The sequence below is a fragment of the Hyalella azteca genome, unplaced genomic scaffold (assembly GCF_000764305.2).
Source record: "Hyalella azteca isolate HAZT.00-mixed unplaced genomic scaffold, Hazt_2.0.2 contig13523, whole genome shotgun sequence".
NCBI lineage: Eukaryota > Metazoa > Arthropoda > Malacostraca > Amphipoda > Hyalellidae > Hyalella > Hyalella azteca.
The window spans coordinates 59,504-75,566 of NW_025943441.1; positions in this window are offsets into that span (position 1 = coordinate 59,504).

Consider the following 16,063-nt stretch of genomic DNA (forward strand, 5'->3'; position numbering starts at 1 on the left):
GACAAATGTTCCGCGTAAGCACTTTTGGATTGAGCTCTTTCGGGCAGGCAACGAAGTTTGGGCAAAGGAAACCAAGAAATTCATTTCCTTACTTGCAACTTGTAAACTGAAAGAACAACAAAGACGTACTTGATACATATACAGGCACAAAATTACACGTCTAACACGTCCAAGGATCCAAGTATAAATTTCACGCCAAGATTATTTTAGGTTTACAATGGACGACATCTTAGCCTCCTATATCTTTACTTACAAGGTTCTAATAGCGGTCGATGGAATGGAGTATTATGGACTTCATGTGCAATGCTAACTTTCTGCCGACACAATAAACTAATCCGTTCACGCGTCTCAAGAAAACTTTCCTCAGTGCGTTCTAAGTCTCCATATGGCGGAGACAATAGTTCGGGACTATGGAACCCGCCAAAACATATGTTTCGTAACATAACTAATTAATACTTCTTATTGTTATAGTTAAATGAAGAAAGTTACTAGGAATATTTTAAATATGACGTTGTTTTCTCCTCAAAATATTTTTATATGCTAATCACTTTCACAAATTTGTAAAACTATCGATAAAAATTGTATTCGATTTGGTATGTTTCATGTCTTTGATAACTATCTCTATCATGGGAAAATTCATTCCAATAAAACTTAAATTGCCGGAACTCCCTCTCAAAGAAGAAAAGGAGGGCACTTTAGGATCAATTAGGTTATGCTAATAGTGTGGTTAAATTGATGAAGAATATAGAACTAGAAAAATTTGGTCTCAGTCAAGGGAACGTTGCGTCAATTTCATAAGATGTCAAGAGGCACGTAATAATTGCTAAATTTAATGAGTAAGTTGTTTGAGTAGAGAAAACAATTATCCAATTTAATTAATATTATCAAGTAAAATAACTCATAGTTGACTATTACTCTCACCCGTTCTCTTCCGAGCTGCAAACTTGCTTGTTTGGCTGGTGTCACAAATCCGTAAACATAACGACGAGGATAAATATTGCGAGAATCTAACGGACTAAGAAAGCTTTAGCAGCTCAAAAGCTGACCAAATTCCGCGCCAAGTGTTAACTTCCTTACAAACAAAGAGTTCAGTAATCGTAAAGTCGCCATCCTCTTTTGAGCGCATCCGGGCCGGCAACCGTAACGGCTTCGAAAATTTACGGCCATGCCTTGCTTTTTTGCTGTAGCTTGTTAAGCTCATGAAGGTTGCTGCAAATTACTGTATTTCGAACAGATACAGACACATTTAGTGGCGCTGGTAATGCTGTTTAATGTTAACTTGGTAAAACTAATATCTCCTTTAGCTGTATGCGTATAATATTCGACGGAGGATTTTGTCGAAATGAGGATATAATCCATGAGAAAAGTTATTGTGGAACTTCAGAATATGTACGTGTTGTACATCATTGTTCTGCAAACTAAGATTGCAAGACTTGTTCGAGACGAATAAAATGGCAACTTTAACGATAATTTACGTAGTAGAATTCAGATACCTTTTCATTTCCGGATTCTTCACACAGCAAATAACTTACAAAGTGTCTTTGAGGTTTATATTCAGTGTCTTATTTTTTTTATTTCAGTGTCTATAGCTATATTTTTGTTATTCGGTGTTATTTTTCAGTGTCGTTGAGGTTTATATCGTCACCGACAGTCCTTGTATTCTGTACATAAATCAAAAGCATAATAAATGTAGGCCTCTGAACCCAACATTATCGTTATAGATGTACAGGCAGCCGAGCAACACTTGTGTTCGAACCTTTATGTCGCAAGCCGCCGCTCCCAGCAGTAGTGGTAATAGAGCCATAAAAATGATCTCTGAAAAAGAGGATGTGGTCGTTCAGCTCCATTGTAACAAATGGTTGCGTCACCGAGCTTTGCATTTCACGACCCTCTAACGCCATGAACTTTTAAACGAAAGAATCAGTGACGATACGGGATGCGTCGAGCTACACATGGTCCAATGGGGGCTGGGGATTTAGGTCTAGATTTTTTATTTGTTGTTGCCATGGGCATTGGGCACTCGTGATGACGTGTGGCATTGATGATCAGAATTTTAAAGGAAATCTCGATCGGAATTTCGCTTAGGTTTCTAAAACAAACCTTGCCCATCGATAATATGGAACTTTGTTTTACAAGCGTGTAAGAATATTGACGAACAATTTTCTGCATTATATAATTTAGCATCCTGAGTCAGAAATAAGAGAACTGCGTGCCAAGATCAGCGTTCAAGTCCTGATTATACATGTTTACCCTTAATAACTCCCGTAACAAAAATTATGCCGCGATTGCAAAATGGTTAATGGATTTTCCGTAATTTTCTTTAGGCCGCTTAACTGGGGGATCATCAACCACTAATTAATAAATTGAATGATTAAAATAAAACAATCATGTGTGTCTGATCTTATGTTCCTGTGGAGACTCATATTACCGCAAAATTAGAGTAGCGAGTCGTGAAAACCTTTGACTTCAGTGAGTCTATTTTATGCAGCACCCAAGAATAATGCTTGCTACACTTTCATCGAACAAGTTACATTAGTTTTGCTTTCATGCAGTTTATGAAACGCAAATGATCATTAACGCTCATGTCTCCAGCTCTTCTTAGCAATAATATTATTTATATTCATCGAAATTATTAGTCCAAGTATTGGTAATAATATAAGGGAATAATAATTTGGTTGGTGATCCAAAAAGAATGGGTTCAATTGGAAAAATTCCTGAGTTGTAAATAATTGAATCGTTGAAGAACATCGGTTCACCATTAATTTATGCTATTATAGATTTGAGAGTAAATTTTGGAAGATAACGCATTTTGGCCAAGATGTCATTGTATAAATTTTGTCAATATTATTTACGCAAATATATTATTTCATGCTGAATTATCTTTTTTCTACAAAATTAGCATGAAATTATTCGCTTACGTTTTGAGCGTACATGGCTTTCATTTCATTATTTCTCTACATGCAATTGCTGTATTCATAGAATCAGCCTCATGCATTACGATTCATTGGAGCTGTTTCATTTATTACGATTAATTTAGCCTGCTTCATTGATCACCATTGATGAATGCAGCTTCACTGTAATAATTCTTTGGATCTGCTTCGATTATTACGATTCATTTAGAAAGCTCCACGTGTCTTCATTCAAGGAAGCTGCTTCATTATTAAGATTCATTGAAGCTGCAGCATTAATCATGTGTGTTTTGAATTGAAGCTGTTTTCTTCATGACGGTTTATACGGTTGCTTCATTAATTACGATTCGATATAGCTGTTTTATTTATACTTTGAGCAGATTTCTTCATCACGATTCATTGTGTCTTCTTCATTAAGTTTCTTTTTAATAATTCTTTGGAGCTGCTTCATTTATTACGATTCATTAGGAAAGCATCACTTTTTTCATTAATGGAAGCAGTTTCATTATTACGATTCATTGAAGCTGCATCATTAATTAGTGTTCATTGAAGCCGTTTTCTTCATGACGGTTTTTTATGGTTGCTTCATTTATTACGATTCAATATAGCTGCTTCATTTATACTTGGAACAGGTTTCTTCATCACGATTCATTGTGTCTTCTTCATTTATTAGGATTCATTGAAGCTGCTTTATTTATTACGATTCAAAATAGCTGCTTCATTTATACTTGGAGAGTCAAGTCGCAAGTCTGCTTGTTGCAGGTGAGCGGTTAGTGATCTTTTTCTTCCCCGGACAAAAATTCGTTGTTGCTATTAATTGATATAATCATGTTTCATGATCATTTCTTGGTAGTAAGCGAGAGAGCGGCTCATTTTAGTCGTGATTTACCGTGCAAGAGTCGCTCCTTGTCGCGGTCTTTGTAGGAACTTCCTTCGTCATTTGGTTGCATGCAATGAGAAAAAAATCGAGTTCTTTGTTACACTGAGGTTAGGCGAAATATTTCATGATTTTTTTGGGCAGTTCCTGTCAAGTTGCATTATGAAGAGAAACTAGGAATGTTTTAATCTCTCATCCTATTATTTCACTTTTAATTACAGAAAAAATAATCATTGAAAAATAACATAGAATTGGTCACGCCCCAAATTCACTATAACTGCAGAAGTAACTCCTGCACAAACGGCATAAAAGAATAGATCCCTTGTTTGTATTGTATCATTTATTTCGAATCAATTTTTTATTCTCTGACAATGCATGAGGGAGATGTATGTAAACTTTACTTCGAAAATTCATTCTAACTTATTTCCTCTACGGGTTATTACTCCAAATTAGTTTTACAAGTTTAATACATGTCACGGTTGCTGATACTCATCGATTTGGTGTCGGGCTCTTAATTCCTTAATGCACAAATCAACATCAAGACCAACTCTTCGTAAACAATAACAGAATCAAATTATAAATGCAGAGAATAATTGTTGAATTTTGCGGATTTTAAAATTAGAATATCCATGCCCCAATAAATTCTACCTGCATTTCGTAAAAAGCATAATATAAATCTACATTTTAATTCTTTTCACCACTGAACAAAATATTTTATAGAAATGCAAGTCGAAATTTATCTACATATTTAATCACGGATAATTTTATATAATAATGTATTAATAAATTCCCTGGAACTTTCAAATGATTAATTTTATATCTGGCAGAATTTTCCAAGCAACACGGCAGAATTTTCCAAGCAATCACAACATAATTCGCGTCAAAATTGGCAAGCACGGCGGAGTGCGCAACACGGCAGCCAGGCACGGTAGAGTGCGCAACACGGCAGCCAGGCACGGTGCAGTGCGCAACACGACAGCCAGGCACGGTGGAGCGCGCAACACGACAGCCAGGCACGGTGGAGCGCGCAACACGACAGCCAGGCACGGTGGAGCGCGCAACACGACAGCCAGGCACGGTGGAGTGCGCAACCTTATGACCTTACCTTACCTTACCGCAACACGGCAGTCAGGCACGGTGCGCGCAACACAGCAGCCAGGCACGGTGGAGCGCGCAACACGACAGTCAGGCACGGTGGAGCGCGCAACACGACAGCCAGGCACGGTGGAGTGCGCAATACGGCAGTCAGGCACGGTGGAGTGCGCAACACGGCAGTCAGGCACGGTGCGCGCAACACGGCAGCCAGGCACGGTGGAGTGCGCAACACGGCAGCCAGGCACGGTGCGCGCAACACGGCAGCCAGGCACGGTGCGCGCAACACGACAGCGCAGGCACAGTGGAGCGCGCAACACGGAAGCCAGGCACGGTGCGCGCAACACGGCAGCCAGGCACGGTGCGCGCAACACGGCAGCCAGGCACGGTGCGCGCAACACGGCAGCCAGGCACGGTGCGCGTAACACGGCAGCCAGGCACGGTGCGCGCAACACGGCATGACGTTGCATGCCACAATGTTATGATCGGCGAGATGTGCGCTGCGCAGGAAGGCGGGTCCGTGTTAAGGAGACCTTCACAATGCCGTGGCATTCCCAGGTGACATGACGGGATAATCAGTCACCTAATGATATTCCTGCACCACACGCTTCCAGTTCGCAAACTTTGGTCCCATAACCCCAGACTTAGGTAATAACTTTAAACGAATTTAATGTTTCATAGGAAAAAGTGAATTGTCGATACACATTTGTCGATTTCAAGAATTTGATTGGCAAGCAACGCCGATTAAGTAGAATATTATTGCTTTTTAAGCATCAATTTAACCTAACAATGGAGTGAAGATTTGAGATAAAAATTTTTCTTTAATTCTAGCATGTGTCTCGGGCCTGTGAACAAATAATGCGCGATTATGGGTAAAAGGTAGAACACATTCAATAGAATTTATTCCTTTGGTGTTCGGAGAACTAATTCTACCTATTGTACATTAATTAATTGCAGAGATGATCTCTCAATGTTCAGATAAAGTTTATCGAAGTTTGATGCATAAATGCTGGGTAACTTGTACAACACGATTGGTGGTCTTGCGATATGTATAACATGCATAAATAAAAGCGTAATGCATTAAATGAAAGTTTCTTGGCACCAAAGCATCTCTGGTTTCACAAAGAGAGAGTGACGAGGCAGAACCTGAGAGCGACAAGCAAGAGACAATCGTCTTACAATCGTGGACGATCGTCGACGATCCGTCATCGAAAAGACAGACTTCGCAGTGATCTACCTCGATCGTGTGCAGGATCGATCTTTGTGATCGCGGTAACGTGCATGGCAGTGATGGCGATCCATCTTGGTCGCGAGGGTAACGCATTTATTTTTAGGAAATGCGATCAAAGATGGGCTGAGAATTCAACACAGACTCCAAATTGAGAAGCTGGGAGAGTATAAACTTGTGAGCTGGGAACGGAACACTAATAAACGCTTTAAAAAATATAATTCGGTACTCACTGCGGTGAGTGACAGAGAGCGCATTTTCTCGTCGACAAAAACCTGAAGCCACGGACTGACAGACAGACAGACAGACGGACGGACAGACGGACATGGCGAGCACAATAGTGCATTTTTCAATAAATGTGAAAATGCGCTGAAAATCTGCTACAGTATTTTGAGACGATCAATCATATTTTAACCAAATTAATTAATATACTTGATATAAACTCGTCTAAAAATGTTCACGTATCTACAAAATGCGCTGATACGGACAAAAGCTAGTTGCATTTGAATTTAATCTGACTCTTTGGATCGAGAGCAACGCAACGAAGAATTTACTCCCGCTCACTGACAGTAGAACATTTCCTCAAAACGTTAAGCAGCTCGTCACGTCTTCTGATGATAATTTCATTAACAAGTTTCCTTCATTCATCTCGTTTTTCGCAGAAGACAAGGACCGTGGAAACCACAATGCTGATTTTTTTCCTTCTCCACAAACAATTGTATCAATCGTGATCAAGAAAGCTTTTTTGCATCACCCCTACCCTATTCGGGTTCATCGATAATTGTTCTGGTGTGATGCATTTGAGAGTAAATTATTATCTTGCTTTTAACATCGTTTAATGCTTTGCAACAAAACCCATGCAACCAAATATAAGGCAGATGAGACGTCAGCTGCTCAAGTGAAAGTATTTCTAAGTCAGAATTCGCAAAGCGTTCAATTAAATTGGTTGCATCATACGCCAAAGGAAACCACAATGATGATTTTCCTTACTCTCTCCACGAACAATTGTATCAATCGTGATCAAGAAGGCTCTTTTTTCATTACCCCTACCTTCTTCGGGTCCATCGATAATTGTTCTGGCGTGATGCATTTGTGAGTAAATTATTATCTTGTTTTTAACATCGTTTAATGCTCAGCAACAAAACCCAAGCCAACTATATATATATAAGGCAGATGAGACGTCAGCTGCTCAAGTGAAAGTATTTCTAAGTCAGAATTCGCAAAGCGTTCAATTAAATTGGTTGCATCATACGCCAATAATGTATTAGGCATTATTTTGTGATGCTCTATTTAATGTAATTATTTTTTCATCGGTTTTTACGCTTGTTTCTAAAAAATTTGTCAATGAAATTTCATTTATTGAACGATAACCAAACGCTGTGTCAAATTGTTTGACCGAGTCAATCCTAAAATATGTCGGAGGTCTGCAAAGAGGTCGATATATCTAATGCATTCCACACTTTCACAAATGTGGAACATTATTATTAAACACTAGATAAGTAATGTTGACTTTTACGGGTTTTATGGTCCAACGTATGAAGAAAGTTAGGGAAACTCTTGTAGAATTTCAAATTCATTTCTTATTTAGTAAATTCCTATTTTCTACCCTTAGGATGAAAGTAGGCAGATTTATATAGTTCTTCCTGTGTAAGGAATTTTGTTTTATTTTAAGTCCCCAAATAAAAAAAAACAATCCACTTACTAAAACAAATCCAATCACTGTCAATAGACCCTCGTACAGGTCATATTTACGCATGTTATTAAAAATAATTGTTCGTGGGCGGCCCATGAGATTTATTTCATGAATTTTTGTTTCCCCTCTTCCAGTTTTATATTTTTCTTTTCCAGAAATTTCAGTGTCCTTCAAAAAATGCTTTTATTTTCTCTCCCATATTTCAGGGGAAGGAGTAAGGGGATAGCTGGTGGTCGGCGACCGGTGTCCATCAGTCCATCTATCTTGCGCTGCAAATGACCGCGTGGTCGAGCGCTCCAAAAGTTTCCATGACGGAATCTCTACGGGAAAAAACGAAGTTGGCAGTAATCGTTGCTACGCAGAGCTACACATGAATCAAATGTTTGCGACGAGGAAGATGCAAGGCCCGGAGGATGCAAAAACTCAGTAATATTGCATAGTTTTGTGAAATTTTTCTTACGTATTTCAGGGAAAAATTAATGAAAGCTGGAAGCTGTTTCAGAGTTGAATTTAAGGATACCTGAGAAGTGTTGTAGCTCGCATGTTTCTATTGGACGCTGCTAAACAATTGATGTGAATGTAACACCCTTCATATTAATGAGTAAGAGTAAATATACTCGTGAAAAAAGCTTCTGTTTTGCGCCATCAAACAAACTTCACATGAGGACCCTTCATATAATTAATCGCGAGTTTTTCACTTGGTCCTTTCCTAACATTTGTTCCTGCTATTGGGCGTACTTCGTTCAGTAATTACTTCATCTTGGCTTAGGTCTTGCCCTGGGACTAATAAAGCAGACACCACCTGATAAGGCTGTCCACTTTACACAGTCTTCTTCAATCTTCTTTTGTTAAAATGACCAAGTGTACTTAGAATGGAAAAGCGGGGAAATTCTATGCTACTGTTACTTTCTATATTTTTAAATTACCTTGAAAAAATTGCGATTCGTGAATTTTCGTTTCATTATCAATTCTCTTATCAGCCTTCTACTTCATCTCAGCTCATTTTTCCAACCAAGAAGAATGCAACTCCGTGCTTGTAGTCTTTATTGACTGCGATTTTAATTACTTATTCACGTATCCACAAGCAGTTTTCATCTTATTTAACTTTCTTGTTTATCAGCTGTCAACTCAAACAACTACAGATCCACTTTGTCGTAGAGGCATCGCATCGTCCTCGACTCGTCTTTTTCGCAACCCTGAGCACGAAGCCACCGCTTGAAAGATATTGCAGAAGTCGCTTGCAATTTATGAAGTCAACTCTTGTTGTGGTAATTTTTCACGCCTAAGTCTTGTAGCTTCTACGCCAGTTTTGTGCTCGCCAAATGTCCAATGCGACACAGTAACTGCCTGGTTTGATACCCAAACTGTTGTTGAGGCTTCACTGTAGAGGTCTTCAGATCCTGAACAAGCCGTTAAACTTTGGGGAATGACTGCACAAAAAGCAGGGAATTTGAGACCACAATTCTGCTGCAAATGAACCGTTAATCAAATTATATTTTCTAACTTAAATCGCAGGAGTCAAAAGGCGACAAAATGCACAGTAAGCGCAGCGATATTTTTTTAATAAAGTCAGTGTATGTTGAGAGTAGACAACAGAGATGAAGAATGAGAGATAAAATTTTGCTTATAATTCGGAGCGTCTGAATTCTGTTGGTTGGCAAAGTGTTATTATTTACGTCGTCTTGAATTAACCACGCCTTGAAATTGTGTTGAATTTTAAGGCACTTTTTCAACTCGAACATAAAATCTTGAACACTTATAAATCTGTTTTAGTAATTATTGATTGTTCATAAAAGTTTAATTTGCATAAAAGTGTTATAATTGCTGAAGAAGGAGTAATTTTTCACAATAAGCGGGCGGTATTCTCCTTTTTCCATCTCTGCATGCCATCGGTATAAAAAAATATTTTTCAATACATTGTTTGATCTCTGACTGGCTTAGTGATGAGTAGCTCCCGCTTTGCGGGAACCTAGCTGTTAGCCGCGAGCAACGATGGTTTTAAACAAAAGCTTAACGAAAGAAAATTTTACCGTAAATATTTGATGACAAGTGATGGAACATTCAAAGCACACAAATAAAATCATATTTCTCAAATATCACTCAAAAAATCTCGATCGGTTGAAAACCATTTCTCACGTGTTTTTAGTAGTGACGCTGACACAGCTTAACAAGCAACTGCAGAAGCTAATTAGAGTTCACTGCTCCCACAGGACGAGTGGAAACAGCAAGCGCTTGTATTACCCAAACTAGACCTGATGTTGACAGCCATGTGGCCTTCGTCTGGGATGATGCTCGCTTCTCAGGGCTCGTCCTGCTGCTCACAGCACACACTTACGGGAGTCGTCTTCATTTGGATCAGTGGAGACATTAGAGGGAGAAAAATATTGATTTTAAATCCTGATTTAGAGAATGATTGTAATTATTATTCAATATTATTTTTATTTTAGTATTGCGAACCATAATGTCCTTAGAATTTCATCTGGCTATTCTGGTTTCCCAGCAGTAGCGATTTGCCGCTCCACTTGGTCGCCATGCCGGGTGTCCATCGGTGACAGCAGGATTTTATTTGCCAGAGAAACATATCTTTTATCGATCACCATCATTAGATATCGGATACATTTTCACGTTCCTTTAAATGCTCATTCATATCTTATTTACACCTCACAACGCACCTGAACTGATAAATGTTTCTGTTTGCCTCTGTCTGGTTGGAAAACAAGGTTGCTCAATGCACATTCCTCGACATCTTTTAGAGCAAATTCCAAGACCTATTTTTCTCAGCGAAAACCTGCGATATTCTTTTTAGGCCTGAGTCGGCTGGCGCGAACGATCATTTGAGCTGATTTATCAGCAACACTGATCATCAGCAGCGCAACAACAAACAAGGGTGCCGGCTGCCCGCCACTGCTCTGCTATAGTGCTGACTACAGCCAGGCTAAATCTTGGTCAATGCTTGCTTCGAAGTGAGGCTTGAGAACGCAGCGTTCTGTAGAGAAATGCTGGCCAATACAAGCTAAAGCTTCTTGCAATGTCGAACTGGATAGTGGAAACGAAATAGTATCCCTGCTTGAAATTGGGAAACGTTTCTTTGCACATGGAATACTTATTAAAATGGGGACACTTCTAAAGGAAACAGATGAATGCGATCCACCTTTACAATGCTTCTATATGTGATGCAGAAATGAAATCAATATGATTTTCAGCGGATGCTGTTTTGATCTTTATTGCTAATGCGTTGTTTCAGACATGTTTTTACTGACTGTTCGTACAATTCCTGTGAACCTTCTTCATTCTTTGCCGCATTTTTATCCTTTCCGCGTTTGCTATCAATTTGCTTTTTTCCCTTAAGCGACTCGTTTTGCTCATTTAATCCCTTTATTCAATTCATATATAGTATCGTTATTTCATTGCGTCACATGATGCATTGAAACAACCTAAATTTAAGCATAGATATGAAGAAATGTGACACGGTATCGTTCGCGCTGGTATTCTGATCAGGATTATTGCCAAATCTCAGCATCATTCCGGCAAGAAACCTCTGAGTTGTTGAAGGTAACAATTGAATGCGAAAATCAAAATACGCAGTGCCGAATATCGTATTTTTCTTAAATTTTGACGAAATACTAACATTTAGTTTACAGGACTGCACTTATATTTGTGTTAGTAAATTTTTTTATCAAATTCCAGGATATTCTTCAACATATTGTGAAAAAAATTAAAATCCTTTTAATAAGCCAGTCTTTTAGACAAAAAATACTTTTTATTCTTTACATTTTTTAAATTGCTTCGTTTCATTATGCATGGTTCGCATCATTTTATTTCTTAGCTTTTCTTATATGATAATTTTCCTTGCTGATTTTATTCATTAATTGAGCATGACTAACTATGTCATTTGAATAAATACTAATGAATTGCAATGATACATGATTAACTTCCAATGTTGATATAGAAGCCATAAGAAAACATTACTGTTACCAACAACAACGATATTCGATCGTCTACAACGAGAAAGTTATTTTCCTCTCAAAATCGTTTCTGGATCAAGCAGCACCCGTCGGTTCCCACACGGCGAAGGACTGTCAGCTCGTAAAATTGTATGTTTACACACTCTGTTTGTAGGCGGATCTCATTAAAACATCGTCAAGGTTTTCTGCTTTATGGCTGCCGACGTCCACACAGTTTGAAAACAAAAATTCTATTAAAATGCGCTGTTCAGAGAATGTAAACTAAAATCACAAGGCAAAAATTTCCTTTCTTCTTATTCAATCTTTTACACATTTCATGCTCATGCATGGAGCTGAAAAAAAACACCCGTCAGCATTTAAAAACCATATCATATTTTTCTGAGTAATAATAATTATTCCAAAAGAATGTTGATGATCCAAATTATCTTGATGTAAACGTGATAAAAATAATATAAAGAAACATTCATCGTTATTGAAGAAACATTCTTCTCCTCAGCAACAAAAATTTTAGAAAATAACTTGCATTATTTTTAGCACTGAAATTTATTTGAGGAATGATCGGTTTTAATTAGTCTGGCATATATTATGAAGTTTTCCTCAAAAAAATAATCGCAAGAAAATTAAGTCAATATTCACGGGATTTAAGTTAAACGTGATTTAAATTCGTTAAAAACTCCTCGAAAGTATCCGCAAGAATCTTACTGCGTTTTTTATATCTAGATTTTTGTAGGTAGAGACTAAAAAACTATGATAATTAACTATTAGACACTGAGTAGTTCAGTTGTATCAGCTGGCACGTGAGAGCAAGTGGACGATGGAGCTGGAGGTGGTAGCAGGCTATCTAACTTATCTCCATTACACGCAATGACAAGAAGCCAACGGACGACTGCGATGAACAGCGCGAGATCGCGCCACAGATTTGCTTGCAAGACACGGGAACGATTTTATCCCAGCCTAGCAGTAAACTTTACACGCAGGGGGTGTTTACAGAGCGGGGGATAAAAGAGAAGTGAAAAGTGGATAAAAATGAAGAATATGAAAGGTGAGCAAAAGAGGCTGTATATGAATTCATGTAAAAGGTTATAAAAATTAAATCAGTACTCACTGCAGTGAGAGACAGAGAACGCATTTTCTCGATGAAACGANGAAGTGAAAAGTGGATATAAATGAAGAATATAAAAGGTGAGCAAAAGAGGCTATATATGAATTCATGTAAAAGGTTATACAAATTAAATCAGCACTCACTGCAGTGAGCGACAGAGAGCGCATTTACTCGACGAAACGAAACGTGAAAATTGACGAAAACGTGAAGTCACGGACGGACGGACGGACGGACGGACGGACATGTCGAGCACATAAATGAGAAAATGCGCTAAAAATAGTTATAAATGATACGAAGTTTTAACGAAGAACCGTCGAAGAATGGGCATGAGGAAATGAGTATAAAAGGAATTTGGAGGAGAAGAATAAAATTGTATAGAAAAAAAAAAAAGAATTGTCAGATGAAAAAACGAGGTTAACAAATGAAGAATAAGCGTGTTAGAGAAGTTGACGTGCGACGCGTCTATAAAAAAAAAAGTCCAGCTGCAGAGAGAGCTTCCAGGGAGACCAAATCCAAAATTATGGAGCTGTTCAAAAAAAAAGGAACGGACTCAATTCAGTTGTATATTTTGGGTAAATGTGTCGAAGTTTGACGCTGATAGGAAGGAATTTTTAGTGTTTCTAGTGCTGAGCTCGCTAAACAGGCTCATATTTCAAATTTATAGAGATCTCTACAGTATAGTGGCTCCAGTTGTTATTTGCACGTTGATTTATGAAATCTCATGAGAAATTATTTCTTCTCTGCAAATTCGTATACAAAATGGGCTCGACGTGAATAAGCGAAAAAAATTGATATCATTTTCAATCATCTCACCTACTAGGCAGGGTCGATATACTTAGACAGATTTTAATTATTAAAATAGATTTAGAAAAGTTTAGTGAACGTTGCGTGCATCTAGTGCATCACTCTTTGCCGTGAAGAAAATCGGTCTTTATCCTAGACTTTACCTCGCTTGTGAGACGTAGGCGTGAATTAGTTGGAGATACAGTAGTGATTTGGAAATTAGCTACGGGTTGAAAGATATACCAGTGCTTGATAAATTTAACCACTGTGTTATCAGCGATGGATTATAGCTTGGAACTCGGCCTATTGATGATTAGACTGAGAAATCTACACATATCGCTTGCTGAGTGGTAGTTAGCTCAGTCAGGTAGCAGTCAGTCAGGTAGCAGTCAGGCAGGTAGCAGTCAGGCAGGTAGCAGTCAGTCGGGTAGCAGTCAGTCGGGTAGCAGTAAGTCAGATACCAGTCAGTCAGGTAGCAGTCAGTCAGGAAACAGTCAGTCAGGTAGCAGTCAGTCAGGTAGCAGTCAGTCAGGTAGCAGTCAGTCAGGTAGCAGTCAGTCAGGTAGCAGTCAGTCAGGTAGCAGTCAGGCAGGTAGCAGTCAGTCGGGTAGCAGTAAGTCAGATAGCAGTCAGTCAGGTAGCAGTCAGTCAGGTAGCAGTAAGTTAGGTAGCAGTCAGTCGGTAGCAGTCAGTCGGGTTGCAGTAAGTCAGATAGCAGTCATTCAGGTAGCAGTCAGGCAGGTAGCAGTCAGTCATGTAGCAGTAAGTCAGGTAACAGTCAGTCGGGTAGCAGTCAGGCAGGTCGCAGTCAGGCAGGTCGCAGGCAGTCAGGGAGCAGTCAGTCAGGTAGCAGTCAGTGAGATAGCCGCCAGTCAGGTAGCAGTCAGTCAGGAAGGGAGCATTCAGTGAGATGGCACTCAGTCAGGTTGCCATCGGTCCGGTTGTATTTATTCAAATTACATTCACTTAATTATCTGGCATATACGAGTACTTTTTATCGGCAATATTCATGGGGCGACTTCAGCGCTGCAAAACTATAGAATAAGATCCAAAACCATCTTGTGTTCACACACAAGCGTTCCGTAACAATCGGCCACGAATTAATTTCATCAGTATATATAAAAATTATCCCATTATTATGAAATATAAATGTCGCAAAAATAGTTCATGAGGAGGCCTTTCGTATCTCTCACGATGTAAAGAGATCTTCCTTCGTATCTTTCTTCGTGCATCTTGATCAGGTTATTGTGCTGGGCGTGGGACCAGACTTCTGCTTCAATGTAATTAAAATGTCCGCGTGCATTTCCCAGACGTTCAGGTGCATTCCACATCGAAATCTCACCACAAAATACTTATTTGTCCTGAGAAGCATTCGTTGTTCGCAAAATATCTTTGTAAGAATTGTACAGGCGAGCTTTAAACTACTGCGAAACTTGATGCTTTCTTTCTCGTTGGCCCGCCGAGAAAAGCGAAACAAGGCGCCGCTCTCCTGAGCACTTGAGAGCTGCTTCGCCATGCAGCACAACATCAAATTAACTGCAAATCAAAGGCAAGTGAAGAGTTTCTCGTCATTTATGTGGTTGTGGGATAATTGGAGGGCAAAATTTTTTAATGCTGGGTCCCGGTCCACCCAATTCAAGGGGAATGTACGTTTAATGTAGTGTTATCGACGTCTGTAAAAGGTAATATTTCTAAATATAAAAGCATATAATAGGCTATTTTTTAAAAGAATGGACTTTGAAAGGTGCTGGAGCTGCATAGGAAGACGATCTTATCTCAAATAACTTGATAGTTTTCGAAATGATCCAAGATCATCGAAGGAACAATTTGCTTGGTGCAATCGGGTCATGTATGACTAGTCAGCCTTTTTTTATTTAATTAATATCAAACTCTTGGATTCAATAAACATACAACAAATAACTTCGTAATTGTTGAGTAGAAAAAAATTTACATTTTGAAAATATTTTTTATATATATGGCTGCAAACATTTTTCGGATGCTATCCTGATACTGTTTATCTATCTTACAAATTAAGAACTCAAAATTCAAATTCCTATTCTATATTGCATGAAATATTCGTGTTTTTATATTCTAACATAATTTTATACGTGCAGACAACCGTTTAAAAAAGATTAGCCTCGCATCGATACGAAGAACTATTTTATATGTTAAATTAGTCCCTGGCATTTGTATGATTGCACAGGGACACGAAAGTAGCTCTAGGACAGGACCAGCTCCAGGCATGCTACCCTGCAATCTGGTCCTCAACGGCGTGTGATTAACACGTTGTACTCGCCTCATGATTATGTAGCTACCGTAGATCGTACTCATGATCATGTGAGTTAAGAGTTCTCGCCGCTGGAAATTATGTATGGCCTATCTGTGGCCTTTTATGGTCTCTGATTGCCATGGAA